The 7447-nt window shown below is 31.8% G+C and overlaps 1 protein-coding gene across 2 annotated transcripts in view; it reads right to left on the bottom strand.

Moving 5' to 3' along the window:
* Window positions 1–7447, bottom strand: part of LOC117170323 (apolipoprotein D-like) — a 173212-nt gene that overhangs the window by 67733 nt on the left and 98032 nt on the right. The gene's annotated exons all lie outside the window — the stretch shown is intronic.

Genomic DNA, 7447 nt, shown 5'->3' with positions numbered 1-7447 from the left:
CGGGGACGCTGAGATGCTTGGCGTATAGGGAGGCAGCCTCGTTGAAGAAGCCTCCCGTACGCCGAATGTAACATCACAGCTGGGCAGGTCCAAGAGCAAGCCTAGAAATAGGAGAAAAGGCCAAGTTGGCAAGAAGGAAGATGGCCGAAGGACGGTCAAGAAAACGGCACCCCCTGAAGTAATGCGAAAGCGGTTCCGGGGGGAATTATGCCAAGGAGAAAGGGTGGTGGTTTTTAGTGGGTCCTTTGGTAGCATCGGCGCTGTGGTCTCATTATGTATATTTTCTTATATATATATTGGGGTCACTGTGGCGATGTTATTTAAAATCCCCACACTACCGGGAAGTGCGGACCCTTCCTGGTGTGTTTTTGAACATTTTCCACCAGCCCTCGTAAAAAAAAATATTGCAATTAGAGTTCAACAAATCAAAAGCAAAGAGACAAATAATTTGCTTGCAGATAATCAGAAAGAGTTTAAGGAATATAGTTCGTTTAATATCTTGGTTCTTCCATTTTTTGGTCAAATTTCTAAAACTATTGAAAATATCTTTAAGAAAAATTTAAATCAGACTATTTTCCGTATTCCATTTAAAATGGATTCAGTGATACATTTTTGCAAAGATCCTTTGGATAATTTTTGAAAAGGGTGGTGTTGTCTATAAGATCACTTGCAGGATCTGTAAGATGAATTACGTGGGACAGACTGGCAGACTTCTTAATACTAGGATAGAGGAACACAAAAGTGATGTTCGTTTGGGACGCTGTTATAAGAATGTTCTTGCTAGACATACAAAGCAATTTGTTGATGTTGAACATGAGTTTGACCAGGATAATGTACAAATTTTGCCTGATGAAAGTAATGAGAGAAAGTGGGAATTCATGGAAATGAACTTTCTCTATTTCTGATGTAATTGTGACAAATATTTAAATAGCGCTTACAACAGATTGGTTTACTGGCCCTCATTCGATTCTCAGGTATCAAAGAGAGAGCACCTGGTCGTGGGGGATGTCAATTTCTACCATTTAAATTTTTCTTGCCTTGATAAGGGTGATGCACGTGTACCGAAACGTTGGTAATGCATTTTTTTTATATTTTGAATGTTATTTTATTGTAATTTGATAATAATAAAAATAAAAAAAGATGAAAAAAAGAGAAGGAAGGGGATGTGGTTGGCTGCGTTCTCATTTTTCTTTCCTTTTTTTTATTTTCATCCGAAAATTTTATTTGGTTGTTAGTTTATTCAGATTGCAATAGGATTTTTTGTTTTCGTTTACTCGTTGTGGTCGAAATTTGGTCGTTGGATTCTTGTTTTATTTAACAGGAGTTTGCATCAAGTTGATTATTGGAAGTTAAATAGGATTTTTAATTTGAATTTTGGTCTAATTTAAATTTCTTAAATTTATAATTAGTTTAAACAATTATTTTTCCAAGAATATTTTTCAATTAGTATGTTCTGAATTAAGCATGATATAATATATTGTTTCTTAACGCATTTCCGCCGACACTAAAAATTTTCGAACATACTTTTTTCTGTACTTGACGAAGGTCCATTATATTTAACGTTTGATGGCGGATTTTCGAGTAGCGCAAACATGGATCTTCGTCGAGCACAAAAAAAAAGACTTTCGAAAATATTCAGCTCCCGGCGGAAATGGGTTATACCGTTACATATATGTTACAGACGGCGAAAATGGGTTATGTTCTTTAAATTGAATATGGATGGTTTACATTTTTTTCGGCGCACTATTAACTAATTCATAAAAGTCATAATAAAATGTAAATTATAAATGTGCATTTATTATTGCATTCTTTATGGCGTTACAATTTTTACTATGATTAGAATATAAAAAAGTACAATTATGAATGCAAATTTTGATTCAAGTTTCAACATTTCCCCTGGACAATATTTATGAGGACGAAGTGCCATATTTTAGGTCATTTATTATAATAGAAATGATGAAAACATTACTTTATTTAACTTTGCACAATTAGTACAATTTATTTTAAATGATTCGAATAATAAAACACATAAGACAAGCCAATTTTGAAATTGGCGAAAATATTGAAAGTTACGAAAAATATGACTTCATCACGCAAATTCACATTTTTTCGTCCTTTCGAATCTCGACATCTCTCCTTCAAGATAACGCATAAAAAGAATAAAGAACGAACATTACCTGCGAGACTAAACAATTGTTAAACATTTAACATTAGTGATTGATACAGCGGTAAGCTCTATTACAGTAATATCGGACTTGAAATGCTTGATACGATTTAAAAAATAGGTGCTGGAAAAATCATTATTTTAAGCAAATTATATTTGTTTAAACCATTTACAAATTATTAATACATTTTGTATAAACTGCACAGTCAGAAGAATAATTAGATGCGTTCTATTTTATTTTATTTTTCTTAAAGTTATCGTAAAAAACTGCTAGAGCAAATAAAAATTATTTACAGAAATAGAGATATGTTAAAAATTAGAAGAAATGTATCAAAATTGTGTAATTATTCAAGAAAAAGTAGTTCAGAATACGAATTTGAGAAAAATTAAACATCTCTGGCCCAATTATTAGACATTTTGTAAATAGACAATAATTGTTCTAATAATTTACATTTATTTAAACAATTAAACATTGTTTAAAAAGTAATGGAAAATAATCAAATTGTCCAGTGGTAATTATTGGTATGGAAACGGCGACAGAAATTGCGACAGAAATTAATAGTAATACGTAAAAATGTGTTTTTTTTTTAAGTTTTGAATCTTGTTAGGAGCGAAGAAGGGGGGGGGGGTATAACAAGGGGTCGAAAATAAAAGTTAATATTATTCTCTTATTTCTTTGAAACTCCTCTTTAATCCCTTACACACACACACACATATGTATATACACACATGCCTACATGTTTAATATACTTAACTGCTATAAAAAATAATGAAATTGATGTTTGACGTCTTCCAATTTTTAGTGAACAGTATTTGGCTTTTATCTTCTCCTAAACATATTAGTTCAGTTTATTTGAATGTGGCGAATAAAGTAGATCTAACTTTTTTTCGCTAATTTATGAATAACAAATTTTATTGTTATTTATTACATTCATTATTTTTTGGCTTGACGCGGAACATTTGTACAACTTTAAACTATAAATATTATTAATTCAACAACTTCAAAAATTTGAAAATGTTAAATTAGAAACTTGGTTTCCTATATGTTTTACAGTTCAAAACTTTTTTATTGCTAATACATTAATTTTGGTAATTCGCCAATTGATAATGAATGCACGTACGAATAAAGTCATTTTATAGCGAAAATTGTGTGAAAAAACCAAAAAAAATTATATTATACTTATTTACTGGATCGTAAAAACCTGTTTTAGATATGTCGATTCAAAAAATACTAACCCCTGGTGAGTAACTTGGGAAGACAGTCGCGCCCCCCGCTTGCCACTCTTGCACTAATCCTCTGATATACCCTCGTGTACTGTACACAACGCGCCAGCTTCAAGCGAAAAAAAATAATCTCCACTTTCAATTACAAAAAACAACAACAAGAACATTTTTGGGAAAAAGCGAGCTGAACGGTTCGGTATAATTGCCTTTAGATTATATGATTAAAATATTGCGGCCAACAATTCATGCGTTTACATGTAGTTTTGATGTAGCCAAATTGTAGCGGCCACTATACTATCGTGTTAGTGTATAGCTCGCGCGACTTTCAAGCGAGAAATAACACTCCATTTTGAGTTACAAAATACAACAGCAAAAAGGATCTTTTCTGGAAAAAGTGAACTGAACCGGCCGGTATAATTGACTTTAGATTATGTGCTTAAAATATGGCGTTCAACAATTCACCCGTTTAGATTTGGTTGGCCTCTTGAGAATTTGACAGCCGTTTGAAGCACCTTAAGATGCTTTGTCAGGCTTGAAAATTAGCCCATGCATTTATAAATGACATGATTTTTTCCACAATTATGAATTTTTTTATCTCATATTTTTACCACATAATCTTAGTGCGTAAATACAATTCCTCAAAGAGGGATTTCTCGATCATTGGTCTTGTTCTTGTTTTATTGCAACTAATTAAAAATTGGATACATTTTAGGCGCCTGGGTAGTAGTAAATGGCCAGCATGAGTGTACCCATGGTGAAAGAAAGTCAGGACCGCTCGTTTCCGACTGAGACTAGAGCAGGACTCGCCACTTCAAGCAGGTGCTGACTGCCACGACAAGTGTATGGCTGCCACCAAGTTTTTCTGTCAATTTGATTTTTAATTTATAAAGTGAATCAAATTATCCTGCAAATTAAACCTCCAATTAATGCTTTAACACGGAGGAAAAATTTGGAGAAATTTAGATTAAAAATCATCAAGAATAAAGAAAAACGACGGCCGCCAAAATCCCTTCTTCTTTATTTTGAAGAGTGTAAACTCTACTGCGAGTTGTACAATTTCACAACTGTCCATTAAAAATGTCCTTTTTCTTATTATTTCATTCAAGAAATAATGAAATATGCCACATATTGGACAAAATTTTCTTTTATAATTAACTTTATTTTCTTATTAATATTTAACTACTCACTACTCACTAAACTATATCAATATTAGCAAACAAAACGTTTATATACTCATTTTTACACTATATTTTATTTATGCGTATACTTTAACTACATTTTTTCAAATATCGTAAATATTGTAACTTAAAATGTAAAAGCTGTGATTTTAACTTTTAAGCAATTACAGCCATAAATTTCAAATACAATTTTTTTCTATTTGTTTTTGGCCTTCCGGCAGGCGCGCTTTTGAAACTCACGCGGGCGGGCGCGTAGCAGCAGTGAGTGCTGCTTCCAAAAAATCGACTTTCCCGCTCTTGACGTAGCTCTTTTTTCGAGGTAAAGCAGGTCCAATCATTAAGAACAACCCTCATTATCGAACTGAATTATATATTTGTGTCTTGAACACATTACATCCAAAAAACTGAAAAAAATCCTTAAAGGCTATCTCCTTGTTTACCGTGCAGTTGAGTAAGTAGCGCACATTTTATCCACTGTATCGAAAGCTCCCTTAAATGAGTTATAAATATAATATTTTATAATATTATAATATGTTACCAGCATTGCCAACTAAAGGTACTGAACCTCCCCACATGATTAAAAAATCCCTAATCCTATTTATCACTTAAATACTGACGTGGCAGCACTGAGTGCAGCCACGCGCCCACCAGAAGGTTTAAGACGGTTCTCAAAGTACCTACGGCTTTGAAGATTACATTCTCATTATTCTCATTTGCGTCCAATTAAACAACTTTATCAAGATAATTAGTGAACCTTGTTCAAATATACTAAAAGCAACGCTTCATACTTACAGATCTCTTAAAAATGAAAATCGCATATATTTTTGTGATTGAGGCTTTGGATGGAAGAAGGGCAAATAGGCCCATATGCCCTTTTTCCGTAAATAACGTTAAACGACGGGGGCATGGATTTTACATATATCATATAAAGGATATTTAAAAATTCGTATGTTTACATCAGTTATAAACATTACAAGGTCAGCGCGCCTCGACCTACTGCAGTCGTAGACTTGTTGATATTACGAGCATAACGCGTTCAGTGAAATTAACTACATAATACGCCCCACTTGATTATAAGGTGTTCGTGAAAAAAAACTAATGAAACTAATGAAAATGAAATCATGTCATCTGAGGAAGAAACAGAAGACTGAAAATTGATTAAATGACCAATATTGTGAAAAAGGCCAAAAAATGTTGGAAAAAATGTTGTAGAAGCTTTAAATGTGAGTAATAGTATTATCGAGATCTTTCTAGCAATTGAAAAACACGAGAAATCATTCTGAATTTTCTTATTTCAATAAAAAAACCAATATATTAACACTTTTAACGATATTATTCCATTCATGGAAAAAGGGCATATAACCAATTTTTTTAAAACTGTAATATTAAAAAATTAACATGAATAAGTAATCATTTTGTGTGTGAATTATTTAAAGGATAATTTACTATGCTTATTGCAAAATACAGTTTCTATATTGTACAAGTTTTCACGTACTTATACTAAAACAAGAACTTTCTCCTTAACACTAACATCACAAGGTGGGGTGTTTAGACACCCCAAGCAAAGATATTATAAACGTAGATGCGGTGCGGGCTTAGTTGCCCGCCATAAATATAGACGGCGCGTCCGGCGAAAAAAGTCACTTCCCCTCTACCCACCGCTCCCCATAGAAAGCACCCATCGATATAGTTTGCCAAGAGCCACTTTGAGCGCTGTAAGCAACTCTCGGCACACGCGGCACACCTTCGAGGCGCACTGATGGTAAACTTAGCTTGGACGAGAATCATTTGGATTAAAAGTAAATTGCCAATTCAAACATTTTTACATTTATAACTTTGCAAAACTTGGTTGTTTTAATAAATACCACAAATATAAGTCGATGAGTAATTTATATTACGATTTCATATATTTTCCACTAATTCTAAAATTATTAATTATAATTTTCATTCTATGTATTGTCTATATATAGTTCTTTAATATTATTTAGTTTTTATTTTTATTTTTGTGGTCTGCAATTTCTGCGGACTTTTTTAGACTATTCGTCTAATCAAGTTCTCGTATGTATTTTCCAATTTCTTAATTATCATATATTCTAACGTTTTTATAAAAATATAATTATAATTCCAAGTGATAGGAAAATTGTTCTTTCGGTTTTTAGATGTTAAGACGACAGTTCCAAGCCAGATTACCTTTCGCATTGGCAAACAAAATTAGACGAACAGCATTTCACTGGCACATTCATAAAAAATATCATATTCCATACAATATATTATAAAATAAACTTTAAATCATTATAACTGATACAGCTGACTCGAAATATATATAATTCAAATTATTATTCAGGTTTTTCAGGAGTTTTAAATGCCTCAAAATCTTCAAGATTTTTTCACAATTTTATAAATCTTTTTAAATTTTTGAAATATTTTCGACGCTGTAAACTTCCCGAAATAACAAAATGCTGAAACCTGAAAAATCTCGAATTAAAAAATTCTAGAATAATGAAATTCTGGACAGTTTACAATATTATCGAATTTAAAAATTCCCGAATAATAAAACTCCAGGCCGAATGCTGTCAAATGATAAAATATACAAACTAGAAAATTCCCGAATTGCAGAAATTGAGAAAACAGTTATGTGGTCAATACTATTTATTTATTAAAAATACAATAATCAAATATTTTTATTATAGAAATTTGGTTTAATGTTTCATTTTTTTAAATTATTATTTTAACTTAAAATATCAATAATTGTATAAAAATGTGATACAAACAGAAATTTAAACACGTGAGCTTCAAATGAAACAAACTTGGCAGAATTCAATGCAGGCTGATTTAACGCGACTTTTATTTTTATTTTTTTAAATAATAATTTTATTTTTGC

Source organism: Belonocnema kinseyi, chromosome 3, assembly GCF_010883055.1.
Source record: "Belonocnema kinseyi isolate 2016_QV_RU_SX_M_011 chromosome 3, B_treatae_v1, whole genome shotgun sequence".
Lineage (NCBI taxonomy): Eukaryota > Metazoa > Arthropoda > Insecta > Hymenoptera > Cynipidae > Belonocnema > Belonocnema kinseyi.
This window is presented reverse-complemented; position numbering and strand designations above follow the sequence as displayed.